The 24,110-nt window shown below is 34.8% G+C and overlaps 1 protein-coding gene across 2 annotated transcripts in view; it reads right to left on the reverse strand.

Moving 5' to 3' along the window:
• LOC150101396 (alpha-soluble NSF attachment protein-like) overlaps positions 1-24,110 on the reverse strand; it is a 209,880-nt gene that overhangs the window by 115,851 nt on the left and 69,919 nt on the right. The gene's annotated exons all lie outside the window — the stretch shown is intronic.

Consider the following 24,110-nt stretch of genomic DNA (forward strand, 5'->3'; position numbering starts at 1 on the left):
TTTTTATTTTAGACATCATCATATGTAAAATTAAACAAACAAATTAAAATATACAACCAAAGACCAAATATAAAAGTAAAAGTAAATTTGTAAAAACATTATATAATTTAAGAAAAGTTAATAGTGTTTTCCAAAGTTTTGTCCAATTCCCGTCAAACAAACTGTCTTGACTCCTTTCTTTGCTCTTAATATCTCAGGCTGAATGTCGTCCTCGAAGTAACCACAGATCAACATACTTTGAAGGATTGAAAAGTCTTAAAGGTGGTCCAACGAGTTTGATGAATAACAGTTCCGAAACTGTTTTAGTCTTCAACGAAACTCTTGTTGGGGTGATAATTAAATTCATCTGCGAAAATCCGCATTCTCATTCACTTCATGAAATGGGAATGGTATTCAGAGCATGTACAAGGATGTACAATAACCCCTCTGTTATTCATTATCTATACGGATCATATTATGAAGGAGAGTGGTATTAAAAATGATATCAGAATTGGTGATGTTAATGTCAGCTCTGTGCTTTATGCAGACGATGTTATACTTCTAAATAAATCCGCTATAAGTTTGCAAGATTCCCTGACTAAATTGAATAACTGTTGCAATAGATATGGTATGAAGGTCAGCAATAAAAAGACAAAGATAATGAAAATAGGTAGAATCATTGAAAATGTCAACTGCGTTGTGAACGGGGTACCTGTTGGAACAAGTAAAACATTTCAGCTACTTAGAACAATTTTTAGTGAAGATGGCAAATTAAATATGGAAATAGACAACAGAATCAACAAAGCCGGTATGGTAGGAAGTCAATTGAATAAATTCATATGGAATAAGAGAGAAATTAGTCAGAACACTAAATTAGCTGTATATAAGACAGTGTTCAAACCAGTTTTAACTTATGGATCTGAGAGCTGGGTCAGAAGTAAAACACTTAACCAAAGACCGCAGATATGAGAGTCCTGAGAAAGATTAGAGGTGTGAACAGATGGCATCAATGGCAATATCATATTAAAAACGAGGATATTAGGAAAGAACTTGTCATTGTCAGCATCCAGGAATGCATTAGCAGAGCTAATCTCAGGTGGTATGGTCACTTAAACAGAATGGGTGAGGAAAGATTAGCAAAACAAGTGTTCGCTTTCAGGTTGGCAGGAAAACGACCCAGAGGAAGGCCAAGATATAGGTGGATTGATACAGTACAAAGTGCCTTAGACGATAGAAATATAAGATCTAAATATTGGAGTCTTATCAAGTAACAGACTGATTTCGAGGAAAATTGTAGATAGGAAGTTAGTAATGATGTAAATTTTTCATGTAGTGCTATCATATCCTGTACACCCCTTGAGGATACATGTCAGGAATTTGATGATGATAGGAGGATTATTTTTTGGAGCTTTTTCGTGAAGTAAAACTCCACGAAAGTGCAGATTGCGTACAGCAGCTGCAGCACATCTATAATAGGTTCCAAAATGCTGTCTTCTTTTTTCAAAAACTTGTACAAGTGCATTTATTTTTGATTTGCCTTGTGAAGGTTCATGTCACTGTCTTGCAGGTCCAAACTTAATTCAGACAATTCTTGGAGAGCATCACACATCAATCCTAGATCCAATAAAAAGTCTGTAGATAAGCCATCATAAATACATTTATCATTTTTATCTCTCCTAGGATCATGCATCGCATCTTCAAAATGATGCACTAGAGATTCAAAATTATTCCACAAAGCCAAAACTGAACGGAAACCAGATTGACACCCATCGAGTACTTAAAATTCTTCCAATTTTCAGCAGCTCAACCTCTAGTGATTCTGCACATAAATGCAACTCTCTACTGTTTTTTGGCAAAGCATGGTATAGGACAAAGTTTATCAATAAATGATTTGAATCTATTGATTCCTGAAATTTCCTTTACAGCATCACTTACTGATAATTCTAGTCTGTGATTAGCACAATGCCAAACTATAATAGAAGGAAATTTTTCTGACAGCAATTTTTTCACGCCACTTTTGCACCCTAACATTACAGCAGCGCCATTGCATGATAGAGAAACTAAATATTTTTTTAAATAATCTTCTGTCATCCCATAATAGTTAAGACATTAAAGTAAGGAATCAAATACACTTTTTGCAGTTATGTTTTCAAGTTCAATCAAGTCCAAAAATTAATTTATCACTGAATTAATGCCAACAACTTCGATACAGCATCGAATATACACTATGAGAGTGGTTTTATTGGTTGTTGCTTCATCAATTATCAATGAAATTATATTTTTGGATTGAACGATTTCTTTAAACACTTTTTTTCTCATTTCTTCACTTACATAATTCACAATATTAATACATGCATTTGTTGAATGAAGAATACGACCCATTTCAATTCCGTTCAGTTCTTGCAGATCAACTTCACTTTCAAAATTATGGAATGAATAGTTTTCCTTTGCTACTTTATATGCTGTTCAAAAAATTTTTGCAGTTATTTCTTTTTCACAAGATAATGATTTTAAAGAAACCTTTTCAAGGGTCTTTTTTTGGCTTCAGAAACAATTTTTAATGCTGCTTTGTGTGTAGCAGATTCTCTGTGATCGAACATTTTTTTTTTGAAGTGAGCTCATCTGTAGCTTCCTATCTTTGCCAGAATATGTAATCTCATTGTTGGCCCATTCTTTGGAAATTTTCATTCCCATCTTTCTTTCAATTCCAAGAGTTTTAACTTTTCTGCAAGACATACAGCAAAGTTTCTTTTTGCAAATATGCATCCATTTATTTTCAAGCAAAAATCATTTCTTTGATCTGATGTCCAGAAATTCAGCCAGTCATTTTCAGTTTGGCCTTGCTCCTCATAGATTAGCTTGAGATGATTCAAAAACATCAACTGGCACCATTATTTCCATATTTTTTGACATCGTGTCTGTTATTATTCTGGGCTTTTTATTAATGGGACCGGTGGTTGAAAAGTAATTGGAAATCTTTTTCATTTTCAAACGTGGGGTCAGACTTTTACTCTAAAAAGTAAAAAAAAAAAAAAAAAAAAAAGCTAAAAGGATATGAAAATAATGACATTAAATTTACGTCAATTCAATAAAGATATTTTTTAGATAAACAAGTGTTTTACTGAAAATCTTTCGCATGTTGTCAATCATACGTCCATACAGCCACAAACGTAGATGCTAATGGTGTGCGCATGCGTGTTATGCATGCACGAACATTATTTCAAAAATTACTTTTGAAAAATTGAAAAAACTGTAAAAAAAAAAAAAAATAAAATAAAAAATAGGCGCCGGAATGCTGTTCCGGTGCGTTACGCCAGAAAAAAAGCACTGCTTGATGTTACCATACTTGGACTACTACATGCATATTTGGTTTCCTAGATTTGCAAGGGATAAAGAAGCTGTAGAAAAGGATGCATAAAAAATAACAAAGATGATGTTGGGATTAGGGAATGTAGATTGTGAGGACAAATTGATAATATGTGGACTTCGGATACTGGTAAATAAGAGAAAGAATTGAAATATGATAGAGGTCTATAAACTTCTGAATAGGTGTTACATATAATCAAATGATGAAATTTTTTGTTATATGGAAGGTGGAAAGGAGACAAGGGAACACCTATGGATTTATGTGCTGTTAAGAAAAGAGTGAGAGCTAGATTATTCTCTCACAGAGCAATGAATGAGTGGGTGGGACAATTTGCCTGTTGAAGTAATGAGTGCATCCAACGTGAACGAGTTTAAGAGAAGGTACATCTGGTGTGGGTGATCTATGGCCTCCCTTGATGAGTCTGACTCCCTGGAGGTCTCTAATAATAATAATAATAATAAAAAAACTAAAGAAATTATAGAAACTTAGTCAGCTAATCATATGATTGTCCTTGTTTGACCTGTTTCAAAAAGAATATAATAAACACCAATTGAAACTTAGAACTTTTATCATATTTGAATGTATTTGCAATTGTAGAAGTTATGTCACAGTTGTTAAAGTATTATAATACAGATTTAGATATGAAGTTCTTATTAAAAAATATAACTCAGTACTAATTTGGCTCATTATTAACCAAGTACACCTATCATACAGCTGCTTTTTTTTTTAAAAAAAAACACTATTTTGGAATTATTAGAGTTAAAGCTACATGACTGACTGGGTCTTCTGGGAATGTTTAATCTATAATTACTCACCATACATCCTGTTACCAGGTATTCAACTGTTGAATCAAATCACCCACCCATCCATCCTCTTGTATCCACTATTCAAGTGGCTATCTAGTAAGAAGTTGCACTAAGAGTAACTGCAGTCTGGACATTGAGTCAGAAGGCCCAGTCAGTTCAGCATTTTTACAGTTAAGTAATTTGTGGCTTCTTTTCACTGTATTTGTTTCCAGAAAAAGATATTCAAATTTTTGGCTGTTATGGAAGAGCATGAACTCTCTCCTGATCAACTCCATGATACTTGTCCAAAGCACTAGCTGAGAGATGATTTTCTTGTTTGCAAATGGTGACGTCATTACAGCACCCTATTTTCGAGTATTTTATATGACCAGGTAATCTGACTTAAGTATGAGATGTTGCAACTACATCTGAAATCATAAACACTAGGGTATCTATAACAAGTAGCGAGTCTTCAGTTAACAAAATGTGGATTTGTTAATCATACTGATGTCATATATCTCTATAGTATTGCTGCAATGTGTTGAAAGACTTCCTTCTGTGCAGAGCAAGAAAACTGCACCTTTGTATCTTGCATTGCTGTCTTCATGACACTCAGGGTGAGGAAGGAAACGAAAATTTTCTCTGTTTTTGCTGTAGCTATTGCACAAGAATCCCCTTATGCAAGGAAATTTATCATTCACATTCATGTGCAGGTTTCAATGTTGCTGTATTTATTGCCATCAATTTCAATTATTCCAAGAACAAGATAGTCAAGGAGAACCCTAAGGCAAGATCAAAAACTTGCTCAATTTATACGAAATCAGTGATTGTCACACAATGAGAGAATAGGATCACAGTGTTCTCAGAAAATCCAGTTTTTTCTTCAATATGGAATTTCATGCTGACTGGATACAATGATGTTAGAAAACACATATGTTTTATATGTGAATAACTGAATCTCCTGAGTTCTTTATGAAAGAATGTGGTAGCTAGGTATCTGGATATGGTATATGATGCAATGTGTTGAAAGACTTCCTTCTGTGCAGAGCAGTGTTACTTATTTCTCTGGGAATTGTTACCCTCTTTGTAAATTTTACTGTGCATATTTACTATACTCTAACCTACTGGCTATGGATTCAAATCTCCCTATGAGCATTGATCACTGGGAATGACTTTAGGTGCTATGAATTTCTTTGCTCCCACATTAGATGCTTGTAGTGGCTTTAAAAGGTTCCATGTTTGGTCTCTAAAGTTGGATTATCTAATCCTCACTCAGTGCTAATAGTAATATACTATTATTATTATTTTGTGACACCTCCAAAGATGGTGATGGTGTCATCAAGGGATGGCACCTACTCTACAATTCTCCATCATCTACCAGAGCTTTCCAAACTGTGGACCGCAGCCCCCTTGGGGAGCCGAAGGTTTTGATGAGGGGGACCGTGAAATAATGAAAACAAATTGAAAATGTTTTAAGACTAAGTAGATTTTATATCTTAAAAGAAAAGCATTTAATTTTTATTATTTATTTCTTTTATGTTATTTTTTATATTTTAATGAAAAAAAAAATCACACATTGGTGCAGGTTCACAAATTTTGCTTCCTGCGTATTTCGCCATTAGTGAATATTAGTAAATATATGCTTATTCATATAAGTTTCATTTCAAAGCAGAAATCTAAGAATTGCATTTTCAAATATTTCACCTAATACTGACTTTTTGTGTAGCAGTATAGAAACACATCCATCACACACATTAAATTATTATTAAACTTCTTTTATGTTTTTAATTCTTTCTGTATTACTAATCATTTTACGCTTAATATGCTTATATTGTAAATGTACCATAACAATATATCTATCTATATAAAAATATGAGGTAATGTGGCATGTCAAATGTGTATGTAAGATGCTAAAAATGTCATATTTGCATTTGATTTTTGCAATATTCACTGTGTTTTGTATTAAATATAAATACAATAAATATTATAATAATATATGTCTATATTACAATTTTTTTTCAAGGGGGGGCTGTGAAATATTTTAATTTTTCCAAAGGGGGACTTCTGACATCCAAAAGTTTTGGAAGCACTGATCTACACCAATGCCATCTACTGCTCACCACCACCACAAGTATTTTTTGTCTGTAAATTACGTGTGTTCTAAAGGACAATTTGTCTGTGCAGGATGAAAAACCAGTTTCTGGGAGAAAAAAAAAATCCTGCTACAAGTATACTTGTAAGGTTGTAAACTATAAGTTTACAACTTTTTGTGGATGGAATCCACATAAAAAAATGGGGGGGGGTTGGTTGTTAAATCAGTGTTTCGCATAGCATCTTTACTGTAAGGTCTAGCAATTCAGCATTTCATTCTTCTTTTAGTTGTCATCTGATATGCCATATGTTTTTTCTGCTTAATGTTCAGCACTGGTGCAGAGACAGAAAAGAAAGTTGTCACAGTCTTTATACAATTCTCATTAGCTCTGGTATATGGTAAATTATGAAAAACTGAACTGCTAGTTCATTATGAGAACTTCAGAAATAGCTGGATAATGGAAAATCCTTTTACAAGAACAGAAGAAATTAGCTGAGTAAGCTCGTGCAATGACTATTTTTTTTTTTCCAGGTAACTCTAAATTATGTCTCTGCTTTTTATCAATGACCAAATGTAATTTTAATATCAGTTTCTGTTTTGAGATTGTGTTAAATTTGCCTAATTTGGCATCAAGGCCCATGCACCATGTTCTAGGACAGAGAAAGACTACATGCAGAGCTGAATCAGGGAAACAGATAAAGACCAATGTATGTGAATGCCAACTTGCTTCAGTTAAGTGGAAGTGAACCCCAAAAAATGGAATTACAATGAAATTCTCTTCCATCCCTGCCCCAAATGTTGCAAAAACAACAACACATGATGCAGAAGCATAATTCCCCCAACTCACATAGAAAGGATCTCTCACCACACTGCAGAAGTAATTCAGAAATGTATTTCCAAACAGTGTACAAACCCACCAACTTATATAATCCTAGCTGTGTCTGCGTTCACCATCTAAGTTAAAAACACCCTGGAGTTTACGAGTAATAACTTGCAACACCTACTTTGGTCAGAGGGACTGTTTAACAATCAAACTAAACAACTTAGTCATTACTAACACCATATTCCAACAAAAAGCAGTGCACAAATTCACATGGAAAAAAGTAATAAGAAAAACTCTCACTGACTCTGTTAGTGATATCTACATGCTGGTTTAGGAAAGGAAGTATATAGAGGATTTGAAATCTGAGGACAGATTTATTAATAAAATAGAAGACATACATGGAAGACAAAACATAGCATATAAAATATCGAGGAAATTAAACAATGAAAAGATACAGCAGAAATCAACATAATACAAGAGAAACAATGCATAGAACATTATAAGAATGTATGGTATGACCCAAATTTAATAACAGAAAACAATAATGAAGAAATCAGTACTGATGTAGAACCAATTACATTAGAAGAACTAAAAAAAAAAGCAATAAAGCATCATAAATAGAAAATCAACTAGATTAAATGGCATAAATACAGAACTTTGGAAAGATGGTGGAGAATATTTACATCACAGATTTTTAAAATTAACAAATAACTGTTGGAGGAAATGTGAGGTTCCATCAGATTGGTCAAAAGCTAAGGTTATTTAAGAAAGGAGACAAAGAGGATTGTGAATATTACTGAGGAATCAGTCTATTAAATACAAGTTAAAAATTTAAAGTAAAATCCTGAATAAGACTTCAAAATATTGCAAACAATTTACTCTTAAAGCAATCAAATGGTTTCAGACATAGAAGATCATGTATAGACAATATTTGTGTTAAAACCAATTATTGAAAAAAGGATGAGAATTTAATTTAGAGACTCATCTTGTCTTTAGAAATCATGAGAAAGTTTTTGATAAAATACACACAGAAAAATTACATAATATAATCAAAAAAATAAGGATATCCATTATATATGGTACAAGGAATACAAAGTTTATATAAGGATACAAAAATACAATTACAGTTAGGTAATAAATTAACAGAAAAATTTAAATTAATCAAGGTGTTAGACAGGGATGTGGTTTATCTCTAACTCTATTCACTATACATATATATTTGATTAAAGTTTATAAGGCAGAACATAAGAATAAGTGATAACATTTATTTACTTAGTAACAGGATGTTTGATCCCAGTTGTACAGGATTTCTTCAGGTGTAAATAAACAAACTGGTAGACAAAACAGTAAGGACTAACCAAGGTGACTACTGTTATGCAGTTTTTTGTTCTGAACGTTCTGTGCGTTTACGCATTCGTGTGAATATTCTTGATTAATGAAGGCTAGGATGTATTCAGACAAGTTAATCTTCTTCTTCTTCTACTACGCGTTATTCCCGCTTCCCATGCAGGGTCCGCGTGTTACTTTAGATGCGACTTCTTGTTAGTACTACTCCCAACCGACCCGTCGCCTGGTCTGCCGCTGGGGAGGGGGATATATTTTTGACTGTACAGGCGTATGTTCATAGGGCCGGTTTGCCTGTTTGCGGGATGAAAAACGCCAGATAAACTGGCGGAAAAAACCCTACTGACCGCGCCCAAGACCGGCTAACTTGGCTATGCCTGAGGAAGATCCTCAAATTCCTCACGTCTACAACGGGAATCGAACTTGGGACACTCCTTCCCCAGGCATATGGTTGCGAAGCGCAAAGCCACTAGGCTAACCGCGCGGTTATTCAGACAAGTTAATACTTTGGATAATATTTAAATGTTTAGGATCTAATGTTTTATTTCCAAAGATTCCCATATTTTTCTTTCTGTTATATCACAGCAACGGTGTAATAATAGTTTTGATTATTTCCCATAAAACTCGATGTCTAATTTGCAAAGTGTCCTGTGGGTCAGCTGAGGTGAGCACGTGTTATGACAAAGCTGAGGCTTCATTTCTAAGGTATTCATAAAGCATTATAATATCTTGAACGTGCTTTTCTGTCTGTCCATAGTAAGAAGACCGGCAATCGCACCATAGCCGATAAACACAGATATTGAAGTGGGCTATGTCGAAGTTTTGCAGATCTTAGTAGTGATCTCATCCGAGTCTTCTGACTCCATGGAGACACTATTATAATAATAATAATGCAATTTAAAACTTTCACAAAAGAAAAGTCATGGCATTTAAAGTTCAAGATCATGTGAGATCAAAAATAGGCATATAAAATAAAATAGAACAAGTGACAGTTTAATTATTTAGGCTGCATAATAACATATCTAAAAGATAAAGATATAAATGAAAAAATAAAGAAACCTCAGAAATCTGTGGAACAATTAAAAGGACACTGAATAAAAAAACAAGATGAGAAATTCAATTAAAATTTTATACAGCAATGGCCACTCCCACTGTTCAACATGGACTTTTAAAAAGAATGATAAAAGTAAAATACAAGCTACAGAAATAGAATTTTTAAAAGCAACTAGATATTTACAATGTAAATGAAAAGACCAAGAAATATAGAGAGAAACTAGAAAGAGCATCAATTTGGGATGGAAAGATATTGGCTATCAAAACAGGTGAATAAATATAGTCTAAAGGGAAAGAGAGAGGAAGACCACCTGCAAGATGAAAACACACCAGTGAAGCTGGAACAGGCAAATGACAACCCTTGAAGAGAATAAGAAGAAATCAGAAGTGATCACCACTTGTTTTGAGCAGAATAAAATTGAATATCATATTGAAAGAATAGATTTGAAAATTAAGATGCATATAGAAGACATTAGAATTAAAAGTAAATAAATACAGTTACCACTTACATTAATTTATTATTTATTTTTTGCAGAATTTTTGACTATGTTTCGTAGCTATTTTCAATATGGTGTTGATATGGTTTCACTTTTCACAAACCTCTGACTCAATGCAAACAAATTACTACATATTGATTTTCCTCCTGATATTGGAAATTATTACTGTTATTAATTCAGGATACTTCGGTTGTCAAAACAAATTGTATAAGCAGATAGAAGAAACAGCTATGGAATCTCCTATTTCCCCTATTCCAGCCAATTATTTCATGGAATGCTTTGTGAACAACATGAATGAATTTTAACCTGTAACTTGCCCACTGCTTGGGTAAAGGCCTCTCCCACTGCAGAAGAGTTGGGTGTACTTCTCCCATAGTGACCCACTCCATCTTGGGAGAGTGGGTCTGGATGAATGTAAGAAAGTGAAAGCAGTCACAAACATCCATGCCCTAAGCAGAATTCAAACTCGCAGCCTCTTGGCTGGAGAGCAGCAGATACACTACTTGCATCTTGCACTGGCCAACTAGGCTAGTGGGAACAACATATTCTCAACATTTTTTAACCTAAACCATCCATTTGGTACAGATATATTTTTGCTGTATGGAACTCTTGTTTGTGCGATCTCCATGAATTTGTGAAAATTAATTCACTAAACCCAAGAATTAAATTTACACTGGAAGTAGAAGATAACTGTCTTCTTTTCTGGATGCCCTCATTCTGCATCAACCTAATGGCAGTCTGAAGTTCTCTATATACAGAAAAACAACTCATATTGGCAAATACATTAATGCTGCTTCAAATCATCACTTGTCAGAAATACAGTGTGATTAAATCTTTGGTTGACAGAGCTCAAATTTTGTTCAAATGATTCTCATTTAAATAATGAACTGCATTATCAGAGCTACCTTCATCTCCAATGGTTATAATGCAAAAACAATTGATAAAATTAATAATTATGGCCTTCATCTTAATCCTCCTCAATCTAGAATTTCTGTTTCATATGTTAAAAGACAATCACAGAAAATTGCAGGACTTCACCAGATTGACCAACAAGTCTCTTTCAATCCAGTTCATAAATTAAATACCGTCCTTGTCTCTCCAAAATACAAAATCCTCCTCTCTTTTAGCATGGAATTGACAGAATCCCTTGTTTTTGCAGCTTGCATTATTAAGGACAGAGTAGTCATTCTGCTTAGATTTGTCTTGAGGAACATCGAGAATATATATTATTATTATTTGACACCTCCAGGGATTCCAAGGTCTCATCGAGGGAGGGCACCTGCTCTACAATTCTGTCTCCACCATTCAATCATCAACTGACCACAACTACACCAACGGCATCTACTGTCGACCACCACTGGTATTTCCATAGACAATCACAAACATCCATGCCCACGGCAGGATTTGAACCAGCAGCCTTTTGGCTGGAGAGCGGATACGATATCCACTCAGCCAACCAGGCTGGATGAGCCATTTTGCTTCAAGAGCCTGATAAATCTGGTTTAACTAGTCAGGCCCTGTCTACTAACCATAGAATTCATTGGAATAGCTAAAAGAATAATAATAGAATAGTGGGGTGTTGTTATACACCTGGTGGATTTTCTGCTAGTGATGAAGAAATACATCACCAAATAGAGACGATGAGTATGAAAAGAGTAATCATAATGGAAGACTTTAATTATCCAAACATTGATTGGGTAGCAGTAAAATCTCATGAGAAGAATGAAACCAAATTTATTGAGCAGTTGCGAGACAACTTCTTCAAACAGCATGTGACAGAAGGAACTCTAGCTCAAAGAGTATTAGATATGATTATAGTATCAGACGGTATTTCAGTTAAAGAAGTAACTATTCTGCCTCTGGTTAGTGACAGTGATTATGTAGAACTCACTTGGGAAGTGTCTAAGTTTATGAATGTTCATTCAAAAAAGGTTACATACTGAAATACAAAGCAGGAAATTATGACCATCTGAGGAGTATACCGAGTTCAGTGCAATGCATCGGAAAGAATATTGACAGTGCATGGGAAAAATTTAAAAAAACACTTAAATAATGCAATATCAGAATGTGTCCCACGAGTTCTAAGAATAAATAGGTTAGGAGTCAAATGGATATGTAATCTTATTAAGCAACAGATTCATACCAAAAGGATGATTGGAAGGAATGCCATGTGCACAAGGATAATGTCCATTATGAAAAGTATAAGCAGCAGACTAGAAGGATCACAACTGTTGTACAGAAAGCTAATTCTGAGTATGAAAAGAAACTAGCTCTGCAAGCTAAAGACAACCTACAAGAATTCTATTGATATGCTGAAAGTAAAAGAAAGAATGAACATGAAAGAATAACTCTACTGATTGCAGATGACGTGAAGGTGACAGATGCAGAAGAGGTTTGTTCATCTAATGAGTGCCCATTTTGCTAAAAGCTATCAACCTGGTGTACGCAACAGGTTGATAGCTGTTGCAGAGGTTGCTATATCTTCACTGGATGAAGAAAATCAGGTGTATGAAGAAGAGGTATTAGAGCTGTTGCACAAATTGAATAAGAATTCAGCAATAGGAACTGATGGAATATCAGCAAGGGTATTAAAAGATTGTTCAGTTGAACTGGCTATTCCTTTGACAAGGCTATATAATTTGAGTCTCAGAACAGGGAAGATTCCACAGGAGTGGAAAGAATGTATAGTAATCCCATTGCACAAGGGAGGTGCAAAGACTGATGTATCCAACTATTAAACAATTACCATGTCAGAAGTGGTGGTGGTGAAGACTTGGTAAAAATTGATCGGGACTCACATTTAGAAATGGGTTGACAGTGAATCTTTGCTTTGCAATGAACAACATGGGTTTACATGGGAAGGTCATGTTTTTGCAACTTGCTCACATTCTTTAATAATATTACCATTTAACTAGATAAGGAGAATGGATACACCATGATACTTTTGGATTTTGCTAAGGCTTTTCACAGAATACAGCATGGAAGATTGTCGCATAAATTGGAGAATGTGGGTTTGAATTATAAAATATTAACATGGATAAGAGGATGGCTAACTGACACATATCAAAAATTGGTATACAGAGGATGTGAGCCTGCAAGATTTAGGATTACCAGTGGTGTACCACAAGGATCAGTCCTCTAGTCCACTGTTATTCAATCAGTGCATTAATGATATTGGGAGGAATTTGACATGTAACATATAGCAATTTGCTGATGATGCAAAGACAGGTAGGGAAATCAGAAATGCTGCTGATATGCAGTACTCATAGAATACTTTCAACAGGCTGGAATTGTGGGCATGGGAAAATGAATATCAGTAAATGTAAAGTGATGCACTTTGACATGATTAGATATCCAATGTCTTATTATATTGTTGTGATTATGCTAGAAGAAACTGATCAGGCTACAGAATCGTGGAGTGTTAGTAGATAGCGAGTTGAAGTTCAGGGGCCATGTAGCAAAGATTGCAAATAAAACTCAAAAGATAACTGCAATGCTGAAACCAACTTTCACATGTAAAGATAAGGATGTCATTTTGCCTCTTTACAAAGTCTTAATAACCTTCATTTGGACTATTGTGAACATATCTGGTTGCCTGGTTTCCATTCTGATTTTGATACAGCAGAGACAGTGTTAAAAAAATAACATCAGGATTGTGGAATACTGATTATGAAGACAGATTGAGAATTTGTAGACTGAAGACACTAGGAAACAGGAAAAAGAGGAGTGATATGATTGAGGCTTACTAACTTCTTACAGGGTCAATACAGGATTTCAGTTGATAGAATGTTTCATTCTCTGGAGGGTGAGAAAAGGACAAGAGGTCCTTTTCCCACCCTCCTTGACGCTGAGAATGGATTCTGTTATGAAAGGGGTGAGGGCTAAATTTTTTTCTCATAGAGTGGTACGTGATTAGAATGGACAGCCATTGGATGTTGTGTGTGCAAGCACTGTGAATGAATTCAAGAACAAGTATGATAGCTGGTGTGTGTAGTACGTGGACTCCCTCAATGAGCCCTTGACTCCCTGGAGGCCTCACTTAATAATTAAAGTAGAGATGCAAGAGGGAAATAATGCCAGTGGTTTTGAAGCAGTATGGTGTGAATAGAATGAAATACTTGGTTAGATGTTGTTATAGACCTGGTAATGTGGATGGTAGTGACTATGAAATGTATAATCAAATTAGCCATGCAAATAAGAAAAGGGTGATCATTATGGGCGATTTTAATTATGGCAATATAGACTGAGATGATGAGATGGCAACTGAAAGTAAAGAAAATGAGTTTCTTGAGTTTTTCAGGGACAACTACCTCAGACAGTATGTAACAGAGGGCACACGAGGATTGAGGGTCTTGGATTTGATCATCTCATCAGAGGATGTAATTATAAATGATGTCCAATCACCCACCAATTAATGAGAGTGACCATGAAGTAATTACCTGGGTGATTGCCAGCAGTGTGAGGACCTCTGTGAGAAAAGGGTATATGTGGAACTACAAGGGGGCAGATGATTATAAAGAGCTCAGGAGACAGTTTGCAGGTGTAGCATAAATTGGAGCATAATTAGCTGGAAAAGGGATCAATGCGACTTGGGGGATTTTCAAGAACTAGCTAGTAGAAGCAATGTCTAAATGTATTCCAAGGGAAAAAATATTAAATAAAGTAGGTGTGAAATGAATGAATAAAGAGATTAAACATGCAATACAGAGAAAAAGGGGATAATGGCAGCATAAGAGAAGTGGTCATAACCAATTTCATGTAAGGGTAGCAAAAGTGAGGTATGAGCAGCAGTTAGCTAATAAAGTCAAAAGGAATCATAGGGAGTTCTTTCGATATGTAGCCAGCAAAAGAAAGAATGATTATGGAAAGATGACATTAGAGAAAATGGTATAAGGACAGCTGTTGTGGAAGATATAGTGAAGATACTTAATGAGCAGTTCATAAAGTTCTTTCAATCCTGTGAATGTGATTTCATGGAGAGATTGAGAGCAGTTGATGATGGGGAGGAGAGACTGACTGTAAGTGAGCAAGAGTTGTATGGAGAGTTGAGCAAACTAGATGTTAATAAGGCTGTGGGACTTGATAATATATCACTGCGTATTCTGAAGGAATGTGCCAAGGAGTTGGCACTTGCCTTGACAAATTTTTTTTAACATGAGTCTTGCAATGGGTCAAGTTCCTAAGGAGTGGAGGGAGGGCAAGATTGTGCCGCTTCATAAGGGAGGTGATAGAACTCAAGCATCAAATTATAGGCCTATCTGTGTGTCAGGTGTTGTGGTTAAGTTGTTGGATTAGCTTGTGAGAACTAGGATCCAGAATTCAGTTGACAACAATGGTATTATCTTTGATGGACAGCATGGATTTGCTAAAGGGAGGTCATATTTTAGTAATCTACTTACTTGTTACAATAAGGTGGCTGCTTCCTTGGACAGAGGAGGATATACAATAATATACTTAGATTTTGCAAAGGCTTTTGATAGATTACCACATGATAAGTTCATAGTCAAACTAGAGCGAATGGGGTTGGATATTAGATTAGTGCATTGGATCAGAGATTGGCTATCTGATAGGCATCAGCAAGTTGTGTATGGAGGAGCAATATCCCAGAAAAGGAAAGGAAAGTCACTAGTGGTGTATCTCAATGGTCTGTTTTAGGGCTATTACTGTTTAACTTATATATAAATGATATTGGCAAAAATTTAGATGGAGATATTCACTTATTGCAGATGATGCAAAGTTGAGAAACTATCAAGAGTAGAGAAGATGGTGTGGCCATGCAAGAAGACTTGAATAAATTGAGTGATTGGGAATGTGGATGAGAGTTCAATATTGCAAAATGTAGAGTTTTAAAATTTGGGAAACAAAGAAGGGATGCAGAATTTATGCTTGGTGGAGATATATTATTGGAGGCGGAGGAAATAGGAGAAATCTTGGGGTGATAATGGATAAGGAGCTGAAATTTATGGGACACTTGCCAAAATTGTGACAACAACCTAAAGACTTCTGGAAATGATGCAGAGGACACTGACTCGAAGTAGGGAGATTCTTGTTCCATCCTATAAGGCTTTGATTAGGCCACACATGAACTACTGTGCCCAGATTTGGTCACCTGGTTTTCGAAGAGGTTCTACAGAAAACAGTGGGAGATCAGGGGAGAACCAGAGATCATCACTGAAAACTGTATAAAGAGGGTGTTAGCAGGAGAGTGAGAAGCAGGTTTTTTGCATGTAGAGTTGTGAATGATTGGGATGCCTTGTCTGAGAGTGTGTTTAAAGTGTGGTATGATGAGCTGTGTGTTGATAAAAAACCTCCTAGAGCCTTCATGGGGGGTCTTGGGGTAATAATAATAATACTGAATTACTACACAAAAGTTATTTTCTTCTGGAAAGATTATATAAAGAACACTGAAATACACACATTCACAATAATAACCTCAACAAAAGACAACTGCCTTTAACTTTCTCAGGTTTGGGAAATTAACCTAAATAATGCTCCCCACTCATTTGTTTCATGTAATTAATTATTTTTTAAAAAAATTGTATTTTATTTCATTCCTTGAATTCCAATAAATCGATATAATTATCCTCCTGCATTTCTCTTTTCTTCTGTATTGAAATACATGACTTGAAAATGTAATGACTATAAAATATTCTGTAAAATAAATAATAAATTAACGCAAGTGGCATACATAATCAAAGCATAAGAAAGGTCTTTAAAAATAATATAAGTTAAGCATCTTTCAGACACAAACTAGAGACTCAAATACACACTGAAGAAAATGAAAAGTTTTGATCACAAGAACCAAATTTTAGAAATTTGCTGGCAGACCCTGAAGAAAACACTGATTTTGTGTCAGAGAAGCACATAGTGAGGATGTCTACATAGATGTAAAAATAAGTTCTCCATTGTGGATTCAGGAAGTAAAAGAGGGAGTCAAAGAAAAGAAAGCATATCTTAAGCATCTGGTAATAAGTCAGTATGCACTCTGAGAGAAAGAAAAAAAAAATTGTAAGAGAGCAAAGCAATGTATAAAATTAGCAAAACAAAAGTGATTTACAAGAATTTGGTAAAATAAATATCAGTGAGGAGAAAAAATATTCTGGAGGCAATTGAAAAAATTGAAGTGAGGGAAAGAGTACTATAAAAGGAATCAAATCATAAAGGTGATATGAAAACTGAAGACATTCAAAACGGTTTTAAATTACTTTAAAAGATTGCTATATGAATCAAGCAGTTACAGCATAGTGATAGAAAACATTCCCGAGGAATGCAATCAGAAGTACATATCAACATCTGAGGTAGAAGATCAATGAAAAACCTGATATGTAGAAAGTCAGCTGGAGTAGATGGCATTCGACCTGGCATGCTCTATGGAGGTATGCAAGTTTTAGTGACTGCAACTGAATCAAGAGGTGATTGTAGCTGTAGATGGGTATTTTGCAGATCTTACCGAGAACCAATACAAGGATGGAATAATGGTGCTGGAGCATCGCTGGAATAAATGTATTAGTCTTAAGGCAGATTATGTTGAAAACGAAAAATAATTTTGAAATTACAAATTTGTTTTTTCATTATTAGGATGAGAACTTTTCAGACCACCTTCATATATTTTTTTTTTAGAGAATAAATTTTAAATGACTTTAAACCGAGATAAAATATTAAATTTTAATGATACAACTAGTTTCAGCCTTTTACAGCCTTCTTCAGGTATCCACTAAAAGGTAGAACACAGCAATAAAAAATTGAAGTTAAAAAAAAAACTGAGAATTACAGGCAAAAAATGCAATACATAATTGACACAAAAACATTGTATTTTTCAAGTCGTTCTATTTAACGTGCTATTGTTTGTTGTATGCGTGCTTGCAGGTTCTCGTGAGCGCCAGTATTGAACAACAGCAGTATGGGTATCAGGGATATTATAACTCAAATTGCTGTTCAAATGATCAGGATTAAGGAGGATTTCTCTGGACTCCACAATTTTTCTTTCAAACTCATCACTACAGCAAAAAATGTTTTTGGATTTATTCCAGCAAACTGAGTGACTCTGTAGATCGTCATGAGGGTTATTAGAGAAAAGAACATGACTGGATAGCGCAGATGCTTGTGATCTTTTATAGGAGATGTCTCTCTTATGCTCCTCAAATATACAGTTCAACAGATTTCTTAGTCTGCCCAAAATAAGGAATATTACAGTCACACCATAACTTGTAAACACCTGGATATTTCAGGTTATGATGAATAGGCTTCGGATAGCTTATAAGAGAACGGACTTTAGGGAGTGTAGTGAAAAACGTCCTGATGTTGTATTTTTTAAGGACTTAGCCAATTTATTGGAGACTGAACTAATGTAAGGTATTCAGATGCTACCTAGTTTCTGTAGTACACTGCCTAGGCGGATCCAGAAGAAATTTCTTAATTGTTTTTTCAGAATATCCATTTTGTTTAAAGATAAGAGAAAGTTGTTCAATTTCTTTTTGGAGTTCATCTGGTTCATTTAAAAGTTATCGTGCTCTGTGTCCTAAGGTAGAAATAGTTCCGAGCTTTTGTGGTGGAAAGTGATGAGATTGACAGTGCAGATATCTCTTAGTATGAGTTGGTTTTCGGTATATAGAGATTTTAAATCTATCAGAGTATCGTATAAGAATTACATCCAGGAAAGGAAGGCAGTTATTTCGTTCTAGTTTGGCATTGAATTTTATATTAAGATGCTGGTTGTTAAGATGTTCAAGAAAATCCATGAGAGATGTGTGTCCGTGACTCCATATAATGAAAATGTCGTCAACATAACAACTCCAAAGTTTCGGCTTAAATGAGAAGGACGATATGGCTTTCGTTTCAAAATCTTCCAGGAAAATGTTTGCTAGAACTGGGGATAAAGGGTTGCCCATTGCTAGGCCTTGGTTTTGTTTGTATATAACTTATCAGATATAAGTCCCTATATCTGAAGTTGCAAGATTGAATACAATGCTTTAGTAAAACAAATATCTTTATAGACAATTTGTCCGTAAGTAATGTTAATACCTCCTCAGTAGTGACGTTAGTAAATAATGAGATAATATCAAAACTTCTATGATATCATTTTCACTGATTGAAAATGATATCATAGCAAGTATAAAATGATATCACTACAGTAAAAAATCAATTTCACTGATTTTTCGCTGTAGTGATGAGTTTGAAAGAAAAATCGTGGAGTCCAGAGAAATCCTCTTTAATCCTGAACATTTGAACAGCAATTCGAGTTATAACATCCCTGATAGCTAGACTGCAGTTGTTCAATACTGGCGCTCACGAGAACCTGCAAGCATGCATACAACAAACAATACCACGTTAGATAGAATGACTTGAAAAATACAACGTTTTTGTGTCAATTATGTATTGCATTTTTTGACTGTAATTCTCAATTTTTTTGTAACTTCAATTTTTTATTACTGTGTTCTACCTTTAGTGGATACCTGAAGAAGGCTGTAAAAGGCTGAAACTAGTTATATCATTATCATTAAAATTTAATATTTTATCTCGGTTTAAAGTCATTTAAAATTTATTCTCTAAAATGTATCATTACAACCGAGTAGAAGATCAAGAATACATCTATAGCCTAAATGACGAGGCATCTCTTACTGACATCAAAAGAAGTTATAAAAAAACATTGAAGAAAATAGGACTGAGAATCAATAGGTTGGTTTTCCTAAAATGTTGTAAATTCAATCAAGTTTTTCCTAATTTCATTTCGTTTCAAGAAACAATTACAACAGAACGTGCTAAAAGAAATTATCGTAAAGCAAAGTTAGATCTCAGTGAAAGAATCTCAGATACAAAATGTTGTCTTGCCCATTTGTTCAACGTAAAAAGGTCTTTACTCAAAAACTTGTAGAGGTTATGAATAATGATAATTTTAATGATTTTATCTTTAACAGTGAAGCACAAGCTACATGGATACAAAATAAGAATAAGCTTAATCTTATCAAGAAGTTTGATACTCTTAAGAGAGTACAAAACACATCTTTTCCTACTAAAGCCTATATCAATCATTTGTGTAAACAAAAGCCTAATCGCTTGTTCCTGTATATCGAGCCTTGATAAGACCCCATCTAGACTACTGTGTCCAGATATGGGCGCCAGGATTTCTCCTTGATGGGAAGGTGGAGAGGATCCAGAGACGAGTGACCAAGATGATAGCAGGTCTGTGGAATGAATCTTATGAGAACAGCTTGAAGATTTGTGGGTTGCAAAAATTGGTTGATAGGCAGAAAAGGGGTGATATGATTGAGACATTCAAATTACTGAAGGGTTTCCATAGGATTAATCCAGAAGATATTTTTGAGAATAGGATTGGTGGTGGAGGACTAGGGGCCCATACATGGAAGCTGGGCAAGAGTGTGGTTAGTAGGGGTGTTAGAACTAGGTTTTTTACTTGGAGAGTGGTGAATGAGTGGAATAAGCTGCCAGAATCTGTTGTGGGTGCTATGACCATGAATGAGATCAAGGCAAGTTATGATAGATACTGTGTGAATGTCGAATAGTTGCTCTTGATGTGATGTTTGGGCCTCCCTCGATGAGTCTGTCGACTCCATGGAGTAACCCGGGATAATAATAATAATCCTGACAAAGTTGTAGTAAACAATTCGTCACATGTTTTAACAGTTGCTGAAAAAAGATATTCTAAGCAAAGGTCTAAATTTCATTCCATCGCCTAAGTTTATTCCAAAAGAATCTCTACTTACTAAAATAGAAAAAGCCAGTTCACTTATTCCTAATCATTTGACAAAACTTCTCCATATTGAACCCATCTTCATTATCAATAATGCCAAACCTCCAAGAGATAATCTTTCTCCTGCAGAAAGACAGGCCTTAAAGAATCTTAAAAAGAATAAAAACATTATTTTACCTGCAGATAAAGGCAATGCCACAGTCATCCTCAATTCTGAAGATTACCACAATAAAATGCTCCAATTCCTTGAAGACAACATTACATATTCAATTCTTCAGGATGATCCAACAAGGGAACTACAAAACCGCACAAACATTCTGTTAAAGACTACATTTGAACTTCCTCACAATATGTGCCTTTCTTTATGTTCTCTTCACCCTCTTACTCCACGCATTTATGGAGTTCCGAAGATACACAAAGAAAACACCCCTCTTTGCCCAATTGTGGAAGGAATTGATGGTCCTACTTATAAGCTTTCGAAACATCTTGCAGAATACCTCAAGTGTTTCTCTAATAAATCTTCATCGTTCATCAAAAACACCACAGATTTCGTTTCTCATATCAAAAATATTTCAATCAGTGAAAATGATATCATAGCAAGTTTTGACATTATCTCATTATTTACTAACATCCCTACTGAGGAGGTATTAACATTACTTAAGGACAAATTGTCTAAAAAAGATATTTGCTTTACTAAAGTATTGTATTCAATCTGGCTACTTCAGATATAGGGACTCCATTTACAAATAAAACCAAGGCCTAGCAATGGGCAACCCTTTATCCCCAGTTCTAGCAAACATTTTCCTGGAAGATTTTGAAACAAAAGCCATATTGTTCTTCTCATTTAAGCCGAAACTTTGGAGATGTTAAGTTGACAACATTTTCATTATATGGAGTCACGGACACACATCTCTCATGGATTTTCTTGAACATCTTCACAACCAGCATCCTAATATAAAATTCAATGCCGAACTAGAACGAAATAACTGCCTTCCTTCCTGGATGTAATTCTTATACGATACATACTGTGATAGATTTAAAATCTCTATATACCGAAAACCAACTCATACTAAGAGATATCTGCACTGTCAATCTCATCACTTTCCACCACAAAAACTCGGAACTATTTCTACCTTAGGACACAGAGCACGATCTCTTTTAAATGAACCAGATGAACTCCAAAAAGAAATTGAACAACTTTCTCTTATCTTTAAACAAAATGGATATTCTGAAAAAACAATTAAGAAATTTCTTCTGGATCCGCCTAGGCAGTGTACTACAGAAACTAGGTAGCATCTCAATACCTTACATTAGTTCAGTCTCCAATAAATTGGCTAAAGTCCTTAAAAAATACAACATCAGGACTTTTTTCACTACACTCCCTAAAGTCCGTTCTCTTATAAGCCATCCGAAGCCTATACATCATAACCTGAAATATCCAGGTGTTTACAAGTTATGGTGTGACTGTAATATTCCTTATTTTGGACAGACTAAGAAATCTGTTGAACTGCATATTGAGGAGCATAAGAGAGACATCTCCTATAAAAGATCACATGCATCTGTGCTATCCAGTCATGTTGTTTTCTCTAATAACCCTCATGATGATCTACAGAGTCACTCAGTTTGCTGGGATAAATCCAAAAACATTTTTCGCTGTAGTGATGAGTTTGAAAGAAAAATTGTGGAAGCCAGAGAAATCCTCCTTAATCCTGAACATTTGAACAGCAATTTGAGTTATAACATCCCTGATAGCTAGACTGCAAGCACGCATACAACAAACAATAGCACGTTAGATAGAATGACTTGAAAAATACAACATTTTTGTGTCAATTATGTGTTGCATTTTTTGACTGTAATTCTCAGTTTTATATAACTTCGATTTTTTATTATTGTATTCTACCTTTAGTGGATACCCGAAGAAGGCTGTAAAAGGCTGAAACTAGTTGTATCATTAAAAATTATTTTATCTCAGTTTAAAGTCATTTAAAATTTATTCTCTAAAATGTATCAACTGAGTAGAAGATCAAGAATACATATATATATATATATATATATATATATATATATATATATATATTTTTTTTTTTTCCCCAGGATATCAGGAAAAGACTCAGAGGAAGAACAAGATCCTTAAGTGGATCGATACATAAGTGCCTTAGAAGACCAAAATATAAGATCTGACTATATTAAATCTTGACAGATAACAGATTAATTTGAAGGAAAATTGTCAACGGGAAGTTAGTAATGATGTAAATTTTTCATACATTACTATCATATCCTACACACTCCCCCCTCCACTGAGCAATATTCTCTCTACTCTTTTTTTTTTCTTAACTGTGCAGACCTGCTACAGATCTGAGTAGAAAATTTTTATGCAACCTGACGACTTCATGACACTTCAAATGTTTTTTTGTAATATACATACAGAGCCCTATTACATAAATTCAGGTTTCTGCCAATAGATGACTACTTAAGCAATCACTCCAGTCAATTATTGCTTTCTCATCTGTTTGAAAATAGGGAAAGCCACATATTTCATTCCTAATGAGGCCCTCCAGCCAGCCAGCCAGCCAGCCAAGATCATATGATCTAACTGGACCAATCCAATGGCAGTTGATAAACCAATTAAAACATGTAGAAGCAGGAAAGGAAAGAAAAAACACCAGGTAATTAGTGACTTAGAATCAGCAGTGTTTTTAGAAGAAAATTTCAGCTGCACAGCAACAATTCAGTATGTGTGTGAGAGAGAGAGTGAGCATCTCAGTCACTGTGTGGTCCCACATCCAGGGAGCTTAGAGGGAACATTGTCCCCGAGGTTACAGTACATATCAGAAATTTGATGATGAAATATTACTTCATGTTATTCAGAGATGATTATACTCCAGATATTAATTTGCTGTCAAAGTTGAATTTCTATTTTCTGAATATAAAATAATTAAAATGCCACAGACCAGGGTCACAAATTTCAGTTAGAACTATAGACTGAAAGTTCTAAGAAATCATGATACTTTGAAATTCATGATTGGTGCTGCTCTTTTTCTGTTTTCAGAAATCCTTTAAGGACATGATGAATACAGAGACAAATGTAAGAAGGCTAAACACTTTGTAAAACTAGCTAAACAAAAGTCATGGGAGGACTTTGGCAAGAACATAGAAAATAAATATCAAGAAAATAAATATCAAGAAGGTAAGATATTCTGAAGGTTGTTGAAGAAGCTTAGAAATGGAGGACAGATTGCTGTAAAAGGAGTTAGAGATGATAAAGGTGACAGGAAAACAGGAGAAAAAGATATCCTTGAAGTATTGAGTAATTACTTCAAAGAATTGCTAAATGAAACAAGCAGTGATAGTACAGTGGTAAAAAACACTCAACAGGCAAAGTCAGGAATACATATCCATACTCTATAGTAGAAAAAGCCATCCAAAGCTGAAATGTGGAAAGGCAGCAGGAGTAGATGATAT

The sequence above is a fragment of the Typopeltis vanoorti genome, chromosome 11 (genome assembly GCF_054136105.1).
Source record: "Typopeltis vanoorti isolate ZY-2024b chromosome 11, IOZ_Tvanoo_1.0, whole genome shotgun sequence".
NCBI lineage: Eukaryota > Metazoa > Arthropoda > Arachnida > Uropygi > Thelyphonidae > Typopeltis > Typopeltis vanoorti.